At 40.9% G+C, this 23,734-nt stretch overlaps 1 long non-coding RNA gene across 1 annotated transcript; it reads left to right on the top strand.

Annotated features, from left to right (window-relative positions):
- Nucleotides 1-1,237: 1,237 nt before the first annotated feature.
- On the top strand, nt 1,238-2,237 carry LOC146253698 (uncharacterized). The gene is made up of 3 exons (XR_014731687.1): nt 1,238-1,491; nt 1,815-2,026; nt 2,106-2,237. It is a non-coding gene; the product is annotated as an uncharacterized LOC146253698 (long non-coding RNA).
- The last annotated feature ends 21,497 nt before the right edge of the window (nt 2,238-23,734 follow it).

Raw genomic sequence — 23,734 nt, 5'->3', positions numbered from 1 at the left:
AAAAAGTGGGGTTGAGGACATCCCTAGTGAGGAGAAACTTTGTGTAGTTAGCTGTCTCTTGACAAATAACATCAAATATACTGTGGGTGACAACTTCATCATCGATATTGTGGAAGAGGATATCCCCATCTTAATCAAGAGTGACAAGATTGTTCAGTTCAGGGGTGTTTGGATGATCATTGGAAAGTTGCTGATACCAAAAGCATTTGACAGCCATTATCATGCCTTCAAACTGGAGGACTAGAGAAAGTAGGTTGTGGTTCAGCCAGGGGAGGAGAAAGATTATCATCCTCTTGACACTTATGTCCATGATGATGATACATTCATCACACTGTATCACAGTGTGCAAAGTTCAAGGTGAAAATACCGTAGTAGTTGACATTTTAATTATTCAATTCATGGATAAATTGGTGCACAGTATAACATGAACCAATGCAACAATATTTTCATTTTTACAGAACAGCAAATTGATGGGGAGACTCTGCTGGGCCTCACTGAAAGGATGGTGGAAAAACTTTTCCCTATAATGTTGTAAGTTACAGGTGATGTTTTTGAAGGAATTAACTAAATTAAGAATCTCCTCATCCCCAGCACAGTAAGTAGGATGCGTTCATTGTTAAATAGAAATGGTTGTTGGCATTCAAGTCTGAAATGTTACCATTAATTTGACTTATCTTCACCCAGACAAGAAGCTGAAGTGCCCATTGATGTCAAAGCACCATGCACTCAGTAGGTATATTGGTTTTAATGAAAGATTAAGGTGCTGTGAAAATGATACAAATAACTTAAGACTATTTATTCATCTATATAGACAAGGACCATGCAAGTCATATGTGGTCCAACCATGGCCGGCAGTATTCAGTCTGCCAATCTTTCCCCGGGAGCTACAAGAAGCTCTCCAGAGGAAAGAGCCAGCCTTTAAGAAGAAGGACAAGTCCCATTTCCGGTCCTTATTGATCCAAGTGTTGTTTGACAGCATCACCAAACACACATGGTAATTGTATTTCAAACCACCTATTAAATTCAAATTTTAGAATGCAGTTTATTGACTGAGGATCAACTGTTTTCAAGTATCCAAATCACAAGATGTATGCTGATGTTCTGGGGAGTTTGATCACCAGATTTCCATTCCTGAGGGATGGCAGCTCTTCTGGACATGTATGTATCATAAAGTATTGGTATGGACAGTGTTGTTGTTATTTTATTATTCTGTGTTCGTTAGTGTGTTCAATAAAAAATGCTAAATAAAAAAACAAGATCTATGCACGTACACTGTCTCCCTCAAATTGAACACTTTTTCCAACAAAAATGTCACAATATGAACGACCGATTGATGGTATCCTTATGGCTAGGAGACCTTGCTGGAATGCCTCCGGAATAAATTTAAAAAGGAGAGGATTCCACTGGTAAATGACTGTCGTTCTCCAGATGAAAAAGAAGTATGGGACCAAGAAGAGAAAATCCTCTGAGGACCTGACTCCAGAACAAGAGGTTTGTTTCAGTAATCAGAGGTTTGTTTCAGTACTCGGGTCCACGGAGTATTAAATACAATTTTACAAATATAATGTATCTCATTTTCTATTAATGCAGTTGTTGAATATACAGGACAATACAGATACTTTTGCAACAAGGAGAAAAGAGCCAGAGACTCTAATGCAGATGCCATTAGATGATCCTATTCCCTCACAAGAAGTATTTTGTTTTGTTTTCCTTCATTTCAGTAATGCTGACTAAAATAAGGATGCTTTTTGGAAACTCACCCCTGGTCTACTGATCATTTACTCTTATTGTACAATGTTGTGCTTTTTTCTCAGGTCGTCTTGGACTTGGACAGAATTGGTGGCGAGGATGAGACCAGTTTCAAGGAGCACATCAAAGCCATTAATCAGGAGATGCGCAAAAAGCAACCAGACTACGCCCAAATAAAGATGAAGATGAGGCGGACTCTATCCAGAGAATAGAGCAAATGAATGGGCCAACAGAAGAGGTTATGAAGCAGTTTCCATTTCTTGGACTTCCACAGCTTGTAAGTACAATTTGCTCAAGCCAGACAACACAAACTTAAGAACGTTTTATTTACTGTTATGATCTTGTGTGTGTTAAAGATGCATTATGAAATGATGATGCGGTTTGGAACGGACCTGGGAAATAATATGCAAAATGCCCTAAATGTGATGGCCCCCAACATCATCAGAGCTGCAAAGCAGGGGAAAAAAAGATTCTCCAGCAGCCTACTTGAGCCAGATGAGACCAAAAGAGATGGCAAGTGTTCTTTACATTATTTTTATATATTTGGTTGTCTTTACAAAACCTGACGGTTCCCTGTCAAAAACAACGTTATTCTTGCAGTGATTCTAAACTGTATGAATGAAAGTCTGAACTATTATTTGAATGTCTGCTAGCAGATGCTGCCCTACTGTTGCTGCCTGAATTGTTCAAAGAGAACACAAGCTTCCTCTACTGTGTAGATGATGTAAGTGTTGAACGTTCATGTTACATTACTAAAATTTCATATTTTCAATGAGTCACTAAATAATTTTAAATCGGTTAATTTTCGATTGTTGGATACATATTACATGTTTATGGCTTGATGGTAATACCAAGCCCTGATGTTTGCCTTACTAATTTCTTCTTTTTAGGAACCAGTCAGCCCAAACCCAACTATTGTGTTCCATGGCTCGGCAAATCCCCTCAAAGCAAACTTTCTCAGCATCCAGCTGGATAAAGTTACAATTCTGTCTGCAGAATTGAACTTGCCACAGGCCCTTGCATGCCTTTTTGGGGTTTATTTTCTTTTTAACATATCCTACCCAACACCCATTGCACACACACTTCAATTCATCCAGAAGTTCATGTTTAATCTAACATGCCGCCACAACACCAAAATATCACTCCCTGTGCTCAAAATGCACAATCAACTTATGTAATGACTATGTAAATGACTAAATGTAATATTGTTAGCGTGATTACCTTTTATTGTTATTGTTTTCTTTTTGAATTGTTATATGAATAGTATGCTTCTTAGAATGACAGAGTGTAATCGAGATTTAGTGTAGATGTAAATAGTGTTTGGTAAATAATCTTAATGTTATACTCCTTGTTATGCTTGGAATAAAATACATATGTCTTAAAAGTTATAATTTACATGATGATTTACTGTAACATGTTCTTCTGTTTGATAGACTATTGAAACTAGTTGTTTTGTCTTTTTTATTATAAATTCCTGAATCTATAGAGTGCATACTGTATACAAACTCAAAATATTAGGCATTGAGACAAGTAATACATTTAATGTAGCCTTAAATATTATAATCATTATTTGATTATAATATTTGATTAAATAAGATAAATAAATAAGATTTGATTAATCTATTAACTATTTTAATCATTAAGAACCCCTCACTGGTTCCATATAGAACCATTTGGTTTGACTTCAAAGAACCCCCTAGGGTTCTTTTAAATTAACCCTTCAAAAGGGTTCTATAAAGAACCTTTTAGGGGTGCCATATATGAAGCAAGCGATAGAACCTTTTTGGTTCTATATAGAACCATTTATTCTAAGAGTGTGGGCTAGGCTAATGCTTGATGTGTTTGTTGTTGCTAGGTTACGAGATAGTTAAAGTGAAACCGTGGCTCTGTTCGAAAACTCTTAAAATGCGTCCTTCCTTCCTTCCTTTTAAGACAGCGAGGTCTGTTCTAAATGTCTTAAATCTTCTCTTCCTGTCTAATAAGATACCTTGAAATACGTCACATAACGGTCATTTTTTAAGAGAGCATATGAGCTGCCTTGCTGTCTTAATGGCGGCACGTATTACCCATAACTCTGTGCGCGGGGTTACCGTAAGCAACAAGTTAAACAGAATCCTTTGACCGCCATTGCTCTACGTTTTTACAATTCACATTTCAGCTAAACGGTACTTGTAAATCAGTATCTGAATAAAAATGTATCGAGTGCAGTGTAGTTGCTGAAAATGTACTTATTTAATTGATGACACTCCTAATTTGTAAATTTGCTCCGACTTTTCGATAACAGACAGTAGCTAGCATCGCCGTGCAGTGCAGACACTAGCTAGTTGCTGCGTTTTATCATAATCCTATCAAATGAGTGAAATACAAACACAAATGTTATGAGCTATTGAGCCTATATCTAACACAAGTTTAAATACAGCTTAACTTGACTTAGTGTGACAATAAACTCAATGCAATTGACGGACGTCTGACAAAGTGCGCTAGTGCGAGCACATAAGTACACGCAGCGCAATGACGTACATCCTGTCTTAATAGGCTGTTCGAAAACAACGGTTTTTAAGATACCTTACCGAAGAGAGCTGTCTCGTTAGACACCTGTCTAGTAAGACATCAAGGATTAAGACAGCTGTCTAAGTTTTCGAACAGAGCCCGTAACTCCATTTGAACGTTTTTGAGTGCTGCAAAACAACCGTAACTGATGTTACAGCATTCTGCATTGTCTTTCTAACTCCAAAGCAGGCTGTTGGAGTTGCGGTGAAGACACAACCTATTTTCTCTGAAAAACAGACAAGTTAATTTAAGATATTTGGCCACATGATAAAGCAGACCTTAACTGTTCCGAAAATGAAAAAATATAATGTTCGACAAAATGGAAGTTACGGTCTTTTGCCTTTGCACGGCAGTAGAGGCAAGCTAGCACACTTCACTGATTTTATGAAAGCGCCAGAAATTAGAACGTTTCTTTTGACATAATAAAGTTTAGCCATAGCTGTGGCATTGAAGGCAGTAGCCTCCTACTGTAGACTCCTTGTTCCGTACAAACTCGGACGTAGAGCGACTTTAAATGAGGCTGCAATAAGGCTACAGCTAATCTGATAGCATCATAGTTGCCGGAAAACGCTTGGCAACTTTCTTAGCTATGATTGACATGATGTTGAACCAATAATATAGGTCAAAATATTAAAAAACTGCGACATCCAGCATTGTTCGGCACATCATGAGTAGCTCACGGTGTTCCGTGCAATGGATTATTTAACTCATGGTGTAACGTTTGCTTCTTTCCACCAGGGGTCCAACACATGGAAACATGTTTAACTGACAACCACAACGACATAAAACATTTAAAGACAATTGTGAGACACATATAATAACCTTATATGTGTTTATACTCATACTATAATATACATAATATGCATATGTATAATAACCTCATATATATTATTAGTCTATACCAGTGGTTCTCAAACTTTTTAGACCCCGTACCACCTCAGAAATTATTTGACTCTCCAAGTACCACCATTATGACCAACGTTAATATACAGTAGCGTATAGGCCTACCTTATTGGGCTCCAGACAAACTTTTTTTAGTAGGATTACAGTAGCCCCTGACTGAATTTTTTTGGAGCGCAAGCAGAAAATTTTGGGGTACACCTTATATCGATCTGCAATGCAATTATTAATGTAGAGAGGGTGTGTGCTTGCGTCGGTTGCATATGGGTCCGTTTTTTTACTGACATTTTTTAGACTGATATACAGCGACGCACCACACAAACTTGAGTTTAAATACATTATTTAATGTGACATTATGTACTGTAGGCTACATGCAAGTCTTAGCTAAATAACTTAAATGTATGCGCTTTTTGAACAGTCCTCCTACACCACGACACAATACTTTCTGAGTATAACTGCGCAACAGCGCAAACACTATGGGGGGTGCACACCCAATAAACTCCAAATTTGTAGGTCACACATGCGTGAGTGCTTGTAAACAATGCTTGCACTGTCTCAAAACTGGTCGCAAAATGCAACCATTTGGTTGCGGTCTGAAGCCCTGCCCTATTGAGATACACAGTTCGCGCAGCAACTATTGTGGATGTTTGCATGCGCCACTACCCCAGAACTGGTAGTAGCGCGAGACAACATTTATTTTTGTTTCGAAATATTATAGGGAAGGCAGAACTTTTAAAAATCACATTTCAATTATATCATAGTTAAGGTATTTAAATATTTCTGATATTCCTCCGCGTACCACTAAAAGGGGCCCCACAGTTTGAGAACCACTGGTCTATACTATCCATATAAATTACCCTAAGTATGTATATTACGGACTATTCTAATTGCCCATTATTTTAATAACCAAATAAGTCACTTAGATTTGCTTTTGCTTCTGAAAGGCAACACATTTCACTTTCTTTCATCGCAAGAAAGTTGGAATAGGAGCTTGTATGTGTGGTTGTATCAGTTATTCGCTAGCACACAGGTTTTCAGGGATACTTTATGGGAATACAGTGGAAGCTCCTGTGATTCTAGAGGTTACCCTTTACCTTGAATATGCGTGTCAAAATGAAAGCTGGTGGAAAGTTGGCGTCCGTGACAGGGTTCTCACAGGGACAAGTTATTCCTTAAGCTAGGCTACTTCTCAGCGTTAGAAATACAAGGTGTTGTGAAATGGACAAATTGTATGTGGACAAAGCCAACTTCAATCCATAATTGTATTCACTCTTTATTTCCATAGCTATTGTGGTCTCAAACTAGCATAACTACATATTCTACACAAATATATAGAATTGTTAATCCATTGGAGCCTGCATTCAACAGAAAACTGTGAGATGTTGTGTTTAGAAATATATTATAGTGATGGGAAGTTCGGTTCATTTTACTGATTCGGTTCTTTGAATCTCATTCAGTAAAATGAACAAATCTTTTTTCAAGTAATTCGGTCATTTCAACCGGGGGTGGTAATTATCACCCGTTTACGCATTTAATTATCACGTCAAACAATTACACTGCACTAAACTGTAAGTGTAAATTGAAAGTGAAAATAACAAAACTAGTCAGTACTTAGTTAGCGAATATCATTCACGTCTTACTAAAACAGCGGCCACACGAAAGGGAATAAGGAATCTGTTTCCTCTACAAAAAAATACAATGCGGGTCACGTGAAAAAAGGATCCAAAGACTCGTAGAAAGACAGAGTCGGGAAATGAACAAATCGTTTGTTTCCTATAACTACAGAGCCTATGCAGGTTACGTGAAAAATGATCCAAAGACTCGTAGAAAGACCGAGTCGGTATATGAACAAATCGTTCGTTTCCTCTGGCTACAGAGCCTATGCAGGTCACGTGAAAAATTATCCAAAGACTCGTAGAAAGACCGAGTCGGTAAATGAACGAATCACTCGTTGAGAGGACTTGTCACTCCCGAGTCCTTATAAGGATTCGTTCAAAATGAACGAATCGTTCACGAACGACACATCACTAATATATTAGGATTATTAGCTTCCCTGCATGAGAACAGGTACTGACAGGAGGCGCGACGAGAACGCGATCCATATGCCTCCCAAAAAAACCTATAAACATTAAAGTTGATTTTAAAAGATTAAACTGATTAAAGATTTAACAGTTGAAATGCCAAAGATAGGCGGACAAACCAAGTGCGCGGCGCCAAGGGTGTCTTGTTTCCTTCTGTCACATCTGTTCCAGGAACGGCGGTGATGACAGTGGGACAGGATAGGAAAAGCAGAACATATTTAACAAAAACATTAAACAGAACTGGGTAAAATAGCCAAAGATAGCAAGCATATATACCAGGGGTCGGCAACCCAAAATGTTGAAAGAGCCATATTGGACCAAAAAAAACAAAAACAAATCTGTCTGGAGCTGCAAATTTTTTTAAAGCCTTATATAAGCCTTATAATGAAGACAACACATGATGTAAGTGTATATAGTAGCTATATTAGCCTACTATTTTCCATGCTTTATTCGGGGCTGCCAACCTTTGCCAAAACCTTGGAGTGAGATTTGGTATTTGGCCCCACTCGTTATGCGAGCATGCATAGCGCATCACTCCAGCCCTGCTCCCATCCATCCTCGCTGACGCGTATCGTTACGGTAGGGCCCCCCGGCCCAGCTATCGGTAGCCTATCTGAGAACTTTTTGGAAAAGACGGGCTATGGACCCAACCAACTCTATTTGGGAGGGGAAAACTCCCCTTGAGAGCGTGTGAAATGGTTGAAATGCGTGTCTCACGGCCAATGCGTGAGAGTTGGCAGCCCTGTATTTATTATCTCCCGGTTTGCAACAAAACTAGCAGCAGTAGTGGACTTTGGACATGCAATCCACTTCTTAAATCTATGTTGCGCTCGTCTAATTTCTCCAGAAGTAATGCAATCGCACTTTTTCTCTCACTCCCAACTGGATAGGCTACTCGGCTGCAAATGTAGCATGCATTCCCTGGAAATGTCTTTCCACGTTACTCTTTTTGTTATTTGATAACTTTTCATTACAAAGCAAACATTCAGGCAATCTTTCCGCATTGGCAATGAAAGCAAATGCTTCGGTCCAAGAACTGTTGAATCCTTTTTCCTCAGCTATCTTTCTCTTTTTCCCTTTGGGACCCATGGCCCATGACACACCTGCCGGTTTGTTTGCAACAGCCACTGGCACTACGCCGAACTGAAAGAAACGTGTGTCGCAGGCTATGACGTAAATCTTAGTTGGCAGAACGAAGCAGACAGACAAAGCAGACAAAACAATATTAAAACAAAAAATAAGTTCACACCATCTTTTTTTTTATTTTTGAAAAAGCTCCAGGGAGCCACTAGGGCGGCGCTAAAGAGTCGCATGCGGCTCTGGAGCCGCGGGTTGCCGACCCCTGATATATACAAAGATAGCAAACATATATACAAAGTGCTAGATCTCACTGAGGAAGCACTTGGGGCAGTACCAGCCCCCTGCTGGCACACTTACAATCCCCAAACAAGTGAGGTGGAACCAGAGCTCACAAATTTCGCACTGGACCCACTTGTAGATGGCATCCTCCTCACCTGCCTCCTCACCTAAGGGAGGGGATAGGCTACGGCAGACAGCGCAGTGTCCGCCAAGCTCCTCCACTACTGCCATCTGCCTCTCCTTCTCTGCCCGCTTCCTCTCCTTTTCCTCCCTCTTCCTCTGGGCCTCCTCCCTCTTCCTCTGCGCCATCTCCCTCTTCCTCAGCACTTCTGCCTGTCTCCAAAGCCGAGCTTCCTCCTTCTCCTTCTCCTCTTCCTCCTGTCGGACTAGCAGCTCGTTGTACTCGTCACTGGTGACAACCCGAGCACCAAGTGGTGGCCTCCTCCTCACCACTGGTAGCCACTGGTCTTGACGGTTGGCCATCACAGGGGGCATTAAAATGGCTCCCTACTTGGAGACCAGACCTGCTTGCATCAAAGGATTGGATTGAGCAGGTCCATGGCAAGTGCAGGTTCGGCAAGGGGTTACTGCAAGGGGAGCAGGGCCGATGGAGGGGGCTGGGCCAGTGATGGTCGCCGTGGTGGGGGCTGGGCCGGTGGTGGTCGCCGTGGTGGGGACTGGGCCGGTGGTGGTCGCCATGGTGGGGGTTGGGCCGGTGGTGGGGGCTGGGCCAGGGGTTGGGCCGGTGGTGGTCGCCGTGGTGGGGGCTGGGTTGGTGGTGGTCGCCGTGGTGGGGACTGGGCCGGGGGCTGGGCCGGTGGTGGTCACCATGGTGGGGGCTGGGCCAGGGGTTGGGCCGGTGGTGGTCGCCGTGGTGGTTGCTGGGCCGGTGGTGGTTGCCGTGGAGGGTGCAGGTCTGACTTTGGTCAGCTAGGTCTTGTCGTAGCCTCCCCTGTTGCAGGAGAAGAGGCCTGTCCTCCTGAAGGCTGCCCTGATGTTTTCAGGCTTGGTAGCCTTAGGCCAAGCCTCCTTAAGGAGGGGGTAAAAGTTATTTTTCCCCAAATAAACATCCCCCCTCACCAGGCCAAGGCGGGCAGCATCCCGGTCAAAAATCCTCTTCAGAGGACCAGACATCCTCACATCCAGTGGCTGCATCACGTATGTGGTGTGCGCAGGGAGGCACACAACCACCACCATGTTCTCCCTGCAGAACCGGATGGCTTCCCTGTTACTTTTTCAGGTTGGAGCAGACAATGTGAGGGCCCTGTATAAAAGAACCTGGAGCTTGATTATAAAAAGGCTTTTAATTAAAAAAACAAGGCTGGAGACAGAAGAACTGGAATATGAGAAGAGATAGTACATGACTGAATGAATGACACTAAACTTAGTTACACTGACACATCTTTTTCCTGTTCCTGGGGGGGGGGGGAGAACACGTGAGGATGTATTTGTTAAACTTTTGTCTACATTTTGATCTTTTTATACCTTTTTGTGGCTTTTTTGTTGTGCCTTTTGAATCTTTTGTCCTCTCTTTCAATGTCCTATTTATTATTTTTGAAAAATGCTATAAAAGTGAATGAAACATCAAAATTCAATGAAAGTAGTGAAATTATCATTTATGTATCACTTGTGAAGAGCTTTGTACAGATACCCATTGTTCCTTTTGGTTTGAAAGTTTGAAAGAAACTTGAATTTCTGATATGGAAATCATTAGAAAATGAGTCAAAGCAACCCAAAGACAAAAGGGTTAAGGGGAGACACCCCAGTGAATAGGGATAACATATTATCAACATGAAACCTCCCAAGTTGATAACTAATAGTAGGTCAAATAATGTTTTCCTTACTAGTTTCCTGTAAATGTAGCGTTAGGCCTATGTTTAATTGAGCAAATGATTAAGTTGTAAAATATGATATTCTTTGCATACATTTCCAGACCGAAAATCAGAACATTGAATGAAAAACCTTGTTTCATTTTGTCAACATATTAGAGTCCAAAGTTTTTACAAAGGGCACTTTGGATATCTATTTTTCATCACTCCATTAATCAGAATATGGTGGCAACAGCCATTAAATAAAATCAGTTAAAAATTGCGCGGCAGACCGTGTTCTTGCTCATGTTCTCCGCATCACCCACACTAAAACTACCCATAGCGAAATAACGAAACGCTATGCATTCAGTCTGTGGGACTGAGTGCACAGCTTCAATGCGTCGCATTGGCAACATACGGCTCAAGAAGCTGGCAATATACGTAATTCCCTCTGCTAAGAATCTATATTTATCAGAAAGATACTCTTGAGGGAATGCAAAAGGGTTTTGTCGGTCTCTAAATGTTCTGGCTCTTCTGAACGCACCTCTCACTATCAGCGCACCAAGCTGCACAGGATCTACTATGAACGGTGACGACATTATCGTCAAGAATTAGTTAATGGGCGGGGTTTTCATACCGGTTGATCTCTGATCTCCAACTTATCCTGCTCCCGACCAGGTTAGCCGTTCAGCATATGTTACCATGGCGATCTACCCCGGTAACAAGTGATCCACCGTCGTAGTACAGAAAACCCTGGGTTGAACCTGAAGTTACCTCGCTACGCCAAATCTTGATTTGTAGTACAGGCCCCTGATCCACTGATGTGATCAATGTTTTGAGTCATGTCCAATACAAAACATAATCTAGCATGCCCATCCACACCAAAGGAAGCATCCTCACGCAGCCCATCCACCATAGAGGTTCACCACTAGCAGCAGACAAGGAAGCGGTGGATCCTCCGCAGCACCACCATCCCACATTACTCAAAGAAAAAGATGATTTTGTGATGATGACATTCAAATCAAATCAAATTTATTTGTATAGCCCTTTTTACACGCAAGCATGTCACAGATGGCTTCACATACGCCCATAGAACTGCCCCTCAACCAACCTAAACCCTCAAGGAAGGCAAGGAAAAACTCCCAGAAAAAAATGGAAGAAACCTTGGGAGGAGCAATTCAGAGAGGGATCCCCTCCTCCAGAGACGGTTGGTAAGAGAGAGGAGCAGAACACAAGCTAAACATAGTCATACAATGTCAATGGGTTTTGAAACACCAAAAATCCATTGTTCGGCTGTATAGACGTTGGATGGGACCTGGAAACTCGCTGTTGGCCGTCATGGAGACTGGTTTCCGGTTGACGACCTGGTCCAGCGTTGGTAGACCGACGACCAGGCAGGTCCTGACAGCTCAGACCCCCCACACCACAGGGGATGTGTGGGGGGGACAGAGAGGAGAACAGGGATTAGAGAATGCCAGGAGCAGCTAACAGTTACAGTCGTAATAGAATGAGATCCCCACCGGTCAAGTGTGGACTAGTGCAGCAATTTAACAAAGCTAAGAGGGTATTTAATGCAGCCCCACACACCAAGACAGCGACAGCCCCCCTTGGTTGGAACATGAAATCTGTTCCGGGGGAAACAACTCTAAAATAGGTTATATTTATACGAATAAGGATGAAAACAACCAGCCCCCCGTTGTCTCCAACTAGTTTACTTTTTTTGGAACATTTAAATGGGCAGTGTGAACATAAGCTAAAATTACAATTTAAAAGTTACATGTGATACACACATAGGCAAACGCACACCCCAGGTTTACATAGAAAGTACACACATACTTACCTTTAAAAATCATAGAATTGACTAAACAAGAACCTTTTAAATCTAGTTTTAAATGTCGAAACAGTATCAGCCTCCCTAATTGAGACAGGTAATTTGTTCCAGAGAAGAGGTGCTCTATATGAGAAGGCCCTACCTCCAGCAGTTTTTTTCTTAATTTGGGGTATTACCAGATAGCCGGCATCTTGAGACCTTAGAGTCCTTGCGGGGCAATAGGGTGCAAGGAGACCGGAGAGGTACAGTGGTGCCAATCCATGTAGAGATTTGTAAGTTAGTAGTAAAACTTTGAAATCAGCTCTGGCTTGGATAGGGAGCCAGTGTAAAGAGATAAGAGTAGAGGTTAGTATTTCAAAGTATTTCTTGTATTTCCTCAGATAAGTTTGATATTTATGTATAATTGAGCTTAAAATAAAATAATGAAACGGATCACAGAATACGTACATTGCATAAGTATTTTGACAGAACCCTGTGTGTGTTTGTAATTAAATTATCTGCAGTATGAATCAAGGATTTACTCATGTTTAGTAGTTGTATTCCCAACAGATGTGGTTACATTCTGTTAAAGGCACTAGAGATATTCCACAAACACAAGCCTAGCATGTGCTTTTAGTTTTTCCAGATGGGAGTGCATGATGCAGGAAAGTAAGGGCAGCATCATCGAGACTTCTACACTTCATGTAGGCAAACTGGAGTTGATCTGCCATGTTCTGGATTGTCTCTTGTAGTTACAAAAGTATCAGACATTCAAAACTCTTCATCACCACTGATGTAAGAGCTACATGTTGGAAGTAATTGGGAAGCCTGGGTCTGCTCTTCTTTGGAACAAGGCAGATGGCAGAGGAACTGTGTGTTCCAGCTCCTCCAAGGACCTGCTAAACAGTTCACAGAACAGTTGTTTGTAGCAGGTCTCCAGGAGTTTATTACTGATGTTATCAGCCCTTACGGAAATAAAATATATTTACCAATATATGATTTGAAATACATTTTAATATATTGTTAATATATTATTTTCCACTACATTGACCAATATATTATATATGGAAATACATGGGACAATATATTGATGATAAATATATTACTAATATATTATAAACTATAATATATATTCATGTAATATATTGCAATATATTGCAGAATACAGCAATGATTGCCGTTTTTCATATATTGCAATATATGGAACATGAATATATAATATATGTGGTTATATATCCCAAAATATATGCAATTATGTATTCATAAATAACCACCATAATCTATGCTGCTTTATATGGGAAAATGTATGGGTAATTTTTGTAAAGATATAGTGTCACATGTATGCTTCATATATGGTAGAATGTATTTTAAATATATGTAAAGATATATTGTACAATGCATGTGTACATATATGAGAACATGCACATACATATATGGTGATATTTACATTTAGTAGACGATCTTAACCAGTGACTTACAGTAAGTTACAGTAAGTACAGGGACATACCCCGAGGCAAGTAGGGTGAATTGCCTTGCCCAAGGACACAGCTTCATTTTTGCGCTTCCGGGGATCGAACCGGCAACCTTCTGATTAATAGCCTGATTCCCTAACAACTCAGCCATCTACAAGGTATTATAATAAGGTTGTCAACGGCAGTATTTCAAATGGAATCCCGAATCAAACAGTACCACCTGCTAAGTGAAAATTTGCCCCCAAAAACGTAAATACCATAAGATTGACATTTATTTATATATGCCTGAATTAGAGCTGTTTGAGCTTGGACCAAATGTGACTATGATTGCCATAGGAGAAACGGCTCAATTGAATGAGAGGTTGTGCTGGTAATCAAAGGGTTCCAGGTACAACTCCAGGACCTGGCGTATTTTTTTTTTACAAAACAGTTTCTAGTTTTCTGGGTAATCCCAATGTAACTATCTATTATGTCAATTTTACAATATTTTTCCATTTTGAAGGAGGAATTCGCCATTGCTGCTTGCAGCTATATTTTTTTACATATAATTCAAATATATTCTACCATATATTATACATACATGTGACACTATATATTTACATATATTACAAATACATTTTCCCATATAAATCGGAATACATTATGGTGGTATTTATAGATATAAAATTGCATATATTTTGGGATATATAAACACATACATCATATATTCATGTTAAATATGGTGCAATATATGGAAAACGGCAATCATTGCTGTATTCTGCAATATATTGCAATATATTACATGAATATATATTATAGTTTATAATATATTAGTAATATATTTATCATCAATACATTATCCCATGTATTTCCGAACAATATAATTATTAAATCCCATATATGGACATATATTGCCTAATATATCACATCATATTTTCCAATATACTGCAATATATTTTCCTTCCGTAAGGGGTTGTTGACATTGTCATTCCGACATCTAGGAGGGAGGAATTGTAGTATTTGGAGTAGCCACATGATGGCACATTGGAGTTCGTATTCTTATTATGTACATACATAACAGTGGTAACGAGGATGAGATAAGAATGGTGAATTTGAGTAAATAAGGCCACATGATACGGGACTCTATGACTATGACGTTGGATTTTACACACTTGGACTTTAGAAGACAGGAGAATTCAAAGCCTGGCGTGTGTAAATCAAGCTAGCATGGTGTACTACACATGTGTCAAACTCCGGTCCTCGAGGGCCGCTGTCCTGCATGTTTTAGATGTTTCCCTGCTCGAACACACCTGATTCAATTAAATGGGTTGTTATAACGACCATTCATTAGAATCAGGTGAGCTGGATCAGGGAAACATCTAAAACATGCAGGACAGCGGCCCTCGAGGACCGGAGTTTGACACCCCTGGCGTACTACATAGGCAGACTGGATGCATTTGAAAGGTCTACGAAGGATTGGAACACGTACAACCAACGCCTTGAGCAATTATTTCCCGCAAATGTAGTGGAGGAAGTCAAGTATGTGCCTTTTCTGCTCAGTGCGATGCGAGGACAAGCATTCAGCCTTCTCCAAAGCCTAACAGCTCCCGATAAACCCTCCGGCAAGAGATATGACGAGATCTGGGGCGGATCTACCGGGGTGGCAACTGCCACCCTTAAAATAGCCTTGCCACCCCAGTTGGCAGCTTTGAAAACAAAGAAAAGTTGTGGCTCATCTGACATTTGCGAGAGCAAATTTCTAATATCCCACTGCAAGTGAATGCAGCACTACACGATTCAAACCCCCCTACCCACTCGTACATTTGCCAGAGCAAATTTCTATACAAGCCCAAAAAATCTGCAGATTTTTTTTACATGTTCTGCATGTTACATGTTATTCAGACTAAAAAACTGCGGAATTACGATAGCCTTCCTGTTCTTTTGTCGGAGTGACCGAAGATGTTCCACAACAGATTGATGCGGAATAGGCTATGGTCGATTGAATGTTGACAGACTTTGCAGAAAAGTATTGATCCATCAGCATAAAGATCGCCTGAACACTCACTGTCCCTGTCTATTCCTGTCATTTTAATTAAGTGTTTCCGTGTCAACACATCAAGGGAAAAATGACGGTCAAAGATGGTGTTCAAGCAACATTCCACAAGGCACGCCCTGATCCCTATGCCATCCGGCCTCTTGTGGAGAAGGAATTAGACCGTCTGGAAGCCCAGGGTATACTTTCCAGATTCGACTGGAGCCCTTGGGTGACGCCTGTGGTTCCTATCGTTAAGAAAAATGGCACAGTGAGACTTTGTGATGACTTTAATGTCACTGTTTGCAAACCTTTTCGCAAACCTGTCTGGGGGACAGCGTTCTGCCAAAGTGGATTCGGCAGACACATACCTTCAGATGGAAATGGAAGAGGACTCACAGACATTTATGACCATTAATACCATCAAGGGTCTATATCGCTACAACAGGCTTGTGTTTGGAGTGGCCTCTGCACCAGCAATATGGCAACGAGCCATGTACCAGGTGTTGCAGGGGGTACCAGGCACACAATGCTACCTCGATGACATCATTGTGACAGGAAGCACTGAGAGGGAACACTTGGAGAACCTGAGACAAGTCCTGAAGAGGCTACAAGAGTATGGACTACGAGCGAGGAGAGACAAATGTGAGTTTTTCAAATCCAGCGTCATATACTGCGGACAAACCATTGATGCAAACGGGCTACACAAATGTCAAGAGAAGGTCCAGGCAGTGTTGGAGGCTCCTCGACCCCAAGATGTTTCACAGCTGACTTTCTGGGGTTTGTGAACTACTATCACAGATTATTGCCTAACCTGGCAACTGCGCTCCATTCCCTTAATCAGCTCCTCCAGACAGTACGTAAATGGGTGTGGACCAGAGACTGTGAGCAGGCATTCAAAGAAGCAAAGACCCTTGTGACATCACCCACTACAACCCTTCTCTAACGGTAAAGCTGGCCTGTGACGCTTCACTGTATGGCATCGGGGCAGTGATGTCTCACGTTATGAATGATGGCAGTGAACGCCCAATAGCGTTCGATCCCTTACTAAACCAGAGAAAAATTATGCCCAGATTAACACAGAGGCACTGAGCTTGGTGTGGGGGGTAAAGCGTTTTAACCAGTATTTATTTGGAAGAGAATTTACTGTCATAACCGACCATCAGCCCCTCATGTAGATTTTCAGTCCTCAAATGGGGGTTCCAGTAACAGCTGCTGCTCGCATGCAGCGCTGGGCATTGTTCCTAGGAGAACATCATTATAAGATAGAGTTCCGGAGGACTGGAGACCACGCTAATGCAGACGGATTGTCACGTTTGCCTTTGAATGATATCGACAACAAACAGGATGACTGCCGTGCACAAGACATGTTCACCCCCTCAGCCAGATCAAAAGCCCACCCATCACCGCTGAGATGGTACAGGCTGAGACTAGACTTAACAAGACATTGTCTCAAGTTTACCTGTCCACACAGGCTGGCTGGACCACAGCCCACAAAGACACCCTAGCTCCGTTCTACCAGTGTAGGGATGAATTAACCTTGAATGCTGGCTGTGTTATGTGGGGAGTTATCATACCAAGTAACCTCAGAACTAAGGTTTTGGAGGAACTGCACTCCGGCCATCTGGGGGTGGTAAAAATGAAGGCGCTAGCCAGGAGCTTTGTGTGGTGGCCCGGAATTGACCAGGATGTGGAAACCGTAGCCATGAAATGTTCTGGCTGCCAGCAGGTACAAAATGAACCAGCACGTAGCCCACTTCACCTGTGGGATTGGCCTGCATCCCCATGGCAACGCATTCATGTGGATTTTGCAGGACCTTTCATGGGCACTGCTATGCTGTTCCTGGGACGACGGCTTTGTTTGCGATTGGATTTTCTTCAGCCAAACAGCAAATGCACTGTCCAAGACAGGCAAATGCAACAGGCTAAAAGGGCCTGTGACAGGAAATTTTGTCACTTTGCCATTGGACAGACTGTATTAGCTAGAAGTTACAGAGGAGATCGTAAATGGGTCCCGGCCACAGTGAAAGAATGACCTGGCCCTCTGTCTTACATTGTCAAAGTTGCATCAGGCGCTGTTTGGCGGCGTGATGAAGAAAATTACGTCACCCTGCTGAAAATGATGGAGATGGGTTACATTTATGGAACTATCCGATTGAAAAGTGAATGTCTCAGTTATTCCTTATATTATACTCTAAGTTGTATTATGGGAAATTTGATGCTAAGCTGTGACTGAGTAAAACCAAATAGAAGTGTGAAACGTTGGTTTTAGCAAAGGAGGGTAGGGAAGTACCACTCCATGGAATGCAGAGGCCTAGCCGTAAATTAGAACGTACACATATGGCCAAGCTGCAGGAAAACTACCAACCAAGTCTGAAGCTGTCACCCAGGTCAGGCCTAGGTCTGTGTCTAGGGGTTTCCTATGTTTATAAAGCACGAGCATCCCATACCAACTAGAAAACAGCCTAAGATGTGTGTGCACCCAACACGAGCCTGGACATGGTCAGATTTATGTAAGGACAGAGATGCCAACGTGACCCAGCTTCTGTAATCAGAAACCCTAGTATAGGGGCCAATTGGGTGACAAAGCGTAGAAATGGTCATCAACAGAAAGGTACCAATAATGTGAGGATGCATAATGTATCTGTGACCAACAGTATTGTACCAATAGCAAAAAATGACACAAATAATAGGCAGAAAATACAGTATATAAGAGGATGTTTGGAGAGAACTTGCCAGTCTGCTCTTGGGAGCTTACTCACTAGGATACCTTTTTTACCCTGTGTTGGAATAAACTTTTGCATCAATACTCTGAGTTTCAGTGCATCTGTTTGGACTTAGCCTGATTTTTGACTGGTTTGGACTTAGAATAATTTTCAACGTTGGGACTTAGCCTGATTTTTGACGGGTCAACACTTAGAATAATTTTCATCGTTTGGACTTAGTTTATTTTCCACTTGTCAACACTTAGAATCATTTTCAACCTTTGGACTTAGTTTATTTTTGACTTGTACGGACTTAGGATTTTCTTCACTTCGACACTCTGATTTATTTTCACTATACACGGGAACTTGCAAAAATCATTTACGACAGGCGCCATGTTGGTCACTTGAGAACCTCTGGACTGACCTTCGAGGATGACTTGTCCGTGGTGTCCACCAGTGCGGAAAAAGGGGGGCAGACAGCGGCACTTGAGTTGTCTGCAATGGACTGTCCGTCAGTCTCTATTCCTGAATCGACCACTGACACCAGTGCCCCAGGGGGTAACCAGGCGAACACGTCTGGTGAAGAGGAACGTTACCCCACCCATGACCATAGGCCTCTGCAAAGACTGATAGAGGAATGACTTTACAGCTACCAAGCTAATTTCTAGTCTTTAACATGGAACCATGTTTATTACAGTTACTTGTATATATATATATTTTTTTTTAAAGTGTTAACATTCAGTCATTCGGAAATCTAGTAGGGAGGAATCGCAGTATTTGAAGTAGCCACATCACGGCGCATTGGAGTTCTGTTAGGATTTAGGATTAGTAAGGCCTAGCTATATGATTGTGCATGCCTGTTGTTTGAATTCATGTTCAGTAAATGTAGCCGCTGGCTTGCATGTCGACCATGTCTCAAGCGTATTCTTATTATGTACATACATAACACGTGTGCATGCCACCAATTTTATCACAGGCACTGTGTACTATCTAGTTCAAGTAATCTGTATTTGTATGTTTCACTGACATTTTAATCACCGACTGCATCATGGGCACTGTGCACTACACAATTATGGGAGTAAAGAGTGCAAGCAAGATAGATCTGACGGTCTTTGCTGCTTGAGATTAAATGTTTATGGGGATACACTATATTGTCTTGTGTGATAAGTGTGATTTTTCCTATTCTTTCTGTAGTGTTTCTAATATGTTACAGTTGCCATGGCAATGGCTGCAAGGGGAAAGCAACTAGAGAAGCTCGGGTGGGGAGCGGGATCTGACTTCTGTGTTTATAAAAAATGTATCTAATTTGAATTTTAAATCCATATGAATTATTGAAAGATTCTACCACTGCGGCTGAAGGAAAAGAAAAAGAGAAAAAATGGGGGGTGAAGTGACTGCAGAGCGAGGGATGAAATAAGAAAAAAAAGAAGGGAACAAGGGGAAGAAAGAGTAGTGAGATTGAATAATGGGTAAAGGAATACTAGATGCTACACTGCAGTATAAAAAAAAGGTCATAAGAGGTAAAGGGGAAAATGAGGCATCTACAAATTGCTGAGAAGAGGAAAAATAAGACATTGCTAGACAGATATGGAGATGGAGTGTCGTGTTCATTCAGTACAGACCAGTAGCAGTGCGACACGGATAGAGGTTGAGATAAAGGAGGAGTACTGCAATCGAGATAAAGATGTACGTGAGAGGGAAAGGCAAAAAGTAAATATGACTGCAATACTGAAACATTCTCGAGATTCTTAATGCCTAAAATGAGAGACAAAATACGTTTTGCAGGCTATCATACTGCAGTTTTTAGTGTGGTGAGTAAAGGGAGAAGGGAGGGGTTTGAAACAAGAGTGGAGAAAAGAAATACAGGGTCCCATGTTACTTTGCATCTAAACAGGACCAGACTTATACACATACGCATTGAGTTCAAAAGATAGTGTGTGTGTGTGTATGAGTGAGTCTAGGTTAGATCTGCTCGTCTTTGTTTTTGTGTGTCTACTGTATGTAGGACATGGAATATGAGCAAGATAGCACTGGGATGGATGTAGCTCCACACATCTCTCTCTGTAAGAAGATACAATCTGACTGGCTGGATTTAGCAGAAGGAGTGAAAGAGCGCAATGTGCCGCAATAGAGGACAAAGAGAGAGATGAGAGGGAGGTAGAGTCAGAGAAAGAGGAGGGATCTCTTGGAAAATAGATTTTATGACGAAATGATGCAAGGATCTTTACAATAACACCAACTCTGCAGAGGTTTTGAGTTTTTTCATACATACACATTTGAAACATTTATACATATATATGTGAAACACTTGCACATTTATCTAAACTTTTTATATCTTTGTAATCATATGCAAGAGATTCATTTATGAATGTATAAGTGTTCAACAATATATACAACCTTTTCATATGTGCATGCATGAGTGTTTCAGATAGATACGTATAAAGGTTTAACTTGTATGCATGTAAGCATTTCATATGTTTGTGTATATGACACAGAAGTATATATGTATGCGTGTGTGTTTTTTGTATGTGTACGTTTTTCAGACGAGTATGTATGTTTTATATATGAGCGTGCATAGGTTTACAGAGTATGTATGTATGTGTTTCAGTAGTGTGTGTGAGAGCATTTCAATAGTGAATGTAAGAGTGTTTCATTTGTATGTGTGAGAGTGTGTCAATAGTGAGTGTGAGAGTGTCTCAATAGTTAAGTCCTAAATGGCCCATCATAAATTATGGTAGTAAAGAGTACAAGCAAGATAGATCTGACGGTCACATAAACATTAGGTAAGTTGTACAGCTGAGGTGTTATATCACAGTCTGGAAAAATGGTCAGCTACATGTTATCACGCTGGCTTTTGCCAGTGGCGTTTCTGCAGCTGTAGCTAGCTATCTCCCCGAAGTTAATGAGCTAAACTGATGTCCTACTATAGGTAATTGTGCATGGGGCTGTGACGTTAGTGACGTTTGTGACTGTGGTTAGCTAATTAGCCAGCGTTAGCTTCACTTTTGTCCCCAAAAAATTAAATGATGCCTAAACTGGGCCACGGAACCTTTCAGCCGATACAAGCAACGCTTTTGGGAACAAGACAACGATTTTGACGCTGACATTGTCTATGTAGTGACACTTTTAAGGGTGGGAAAATATTCAATAATAATAATAATAATAAAGAAATATATATGTGTATATATGAGAGGGAATATAGGTTGTGCCTTGCCAGAGGCAGACACCCCATAATGATAACAAAAAGGTAGAAACACAATAGGTGGCTTTGCAGCTTGGCCCCCAACAAGCTTATGTTAAAAGGAACTACAGAGGGTACCATTTCTGCGGAAATTGTGTGGTGTGCTTGCTTCGGTTGCCAAATAAACTAGGTTTATTTGAACAGTGAGATACTGATTAACAACAAAAACATCCAGAAAAACATGTGTCAAAAAAACCTGTGCCACATAAAATTAGGCCCAGGGTTAATGTACACACAGTGAGGGAAAAAAAGATTTGATCCTCTGCTGATTTTGTACGTTTGCCCACTGGAAAATAAATGATCAGTCTATAATTTTAATGGTAGGACTTATTTGAACAGGGATGGATTAACACCAACAAAAATCCAGAAAAACGCATGTCAAAATTGTTAGAAATTAATTTGCATTTGAATGAGTGAAATAAGTATTTGATCCCCGAGCAATGTTTTCGGGACCAAGACGCACATTTCAATACTGACATTGTGTATGTAGTGCAGAAATTGAGGGACGAGTTAGGGTGGGAAAATATTACATAACTAGAGAGGGTATTATTTCTGGGGAAATTGTGAGGTGTGCTTGCGATTGATATGTTTTTTTAATCCTGTAATCCTGGACTCAGATTTGAATTTAAACTCCCACATTAACAAAATGACCAAAACTGCTTTCTTTCACCTGAGGAATATAGCAAAGGTACGACCATTCATAGACCAAAATGATGCAGAGAAGTTAATTCATGCTTTTATATCCAGCCGGCTGGACTACTGTAACGCACTTTTCGCTGGTCTTCCCAAAAAAAACACTGAAAGACTACAGCTCATTCAAAATTCTGCAGCTAGATTATTAACCAAAACTAAAAGGAGAGAACACATTAGTCCTGTCCTAGCTTCTTTACACTGGCTCCCTGTTACCTTCAGAATTGACTTTAAGGTCCTATTCCTCACATACAAAGCTCTACACGGACAAGGACCTAGCTACATTGCTAACTCTCTTATAAACTACACACCAGCTAGAACACTGCAATCATCAAATGCAGGCCTATTAGAGGTCGCCGGAAGCAGCCATAAGAAGATTGGTGATGCTGCCTTTGCCAATTACGCCCCAAAACTATGGAATAAATCACCCATAAATATCAGAGAAGCAAATACGCTAGACATTTTTAAAAGACAGCTCAAAACCTACCTTTTTACCAAAGCATTTAACTAATTTTTATCTCAGAAGGGCCTTACAACTGGTAGTAGTTATATTATTGTTTTAACAGATTTGCTTTGCATTCCCGCAAAGATTGCGGCTTGTGTTTGACTTGCACTATTGCTTATGTGTTACATTTTATCCATTTTTGTTGAGTTATTGTATTTTGTTATTCTGTAGTTTCTATTATTGTTATAATTTTACTCCGCAGATAGAGTGCGGCTTGTCTGGTTTGTTAAATGTTTTAGATCTATTACTTTTATCACTTGTATTATTGTTTTTGTTGATTTATGTAAAGCACCTTGAGCTGCAATTCCTGTATGAAATGTGCTATATAAATAAAGTCTTACTTACTTACTTACATTTTACAACTGATATTTCTGTATATTTTAAATAAGTAGGCCTATGTGTATGTAGCGGTTGTTAGTACTCCTCGTGCATTGTGTCTGATGTCACCATTGTATGCAACACACATGGTCTTGCAAACTCTGTCAGGCTTTTCGGACCGTGTTCATCCCTCACCGTGAATTGAACCTGCCATCTCTGACTTCCCAAGCGTGATCACTACCAGCTACCCCAATGAAAAGCTAGCTCGTCAATGACGTGCGTGGCCTGCTACATACTTGAGTGAGATTCACAGATTCACACCGGCTACACATACTTGTTATTTATAACGATCACATAGATTAAAAAGCATACATTTATTGCTGTTCATTTACACTTCAAAATTAGTGCTGTCAGTTTAACGCGTTATTAACGGCGTTAACGCAAACCCAAATTAACGACGTCAATTTTCTTATCGCGCGATTAACGCTCTTTTTGGCCTTGCAGACTTTGTAGTTTTTTTCACATGCTGTTGCAA

The sequence above is a fragment of the Hypomesus nipponensis genome, chromosome 17 (genome assembly GCF_054491055.1).
Source record: "Hypomesus nipponensis isolate SF chromosome 17, ASM5449105v1, whole genome shotgun sequence".
Classification (NCBI taxonomy): domain Eukaryota; kingdom Metazoa; phylum Chordata; class Actinopteri; order Osmeriformes; family Osmeridae; genus Hypomesus; species Hypomesus nipponensis.
Note: the sequence above shows the minus strand (reverse complement) of the source record. Positions and strands in the feature narration are given on the sequence as shown.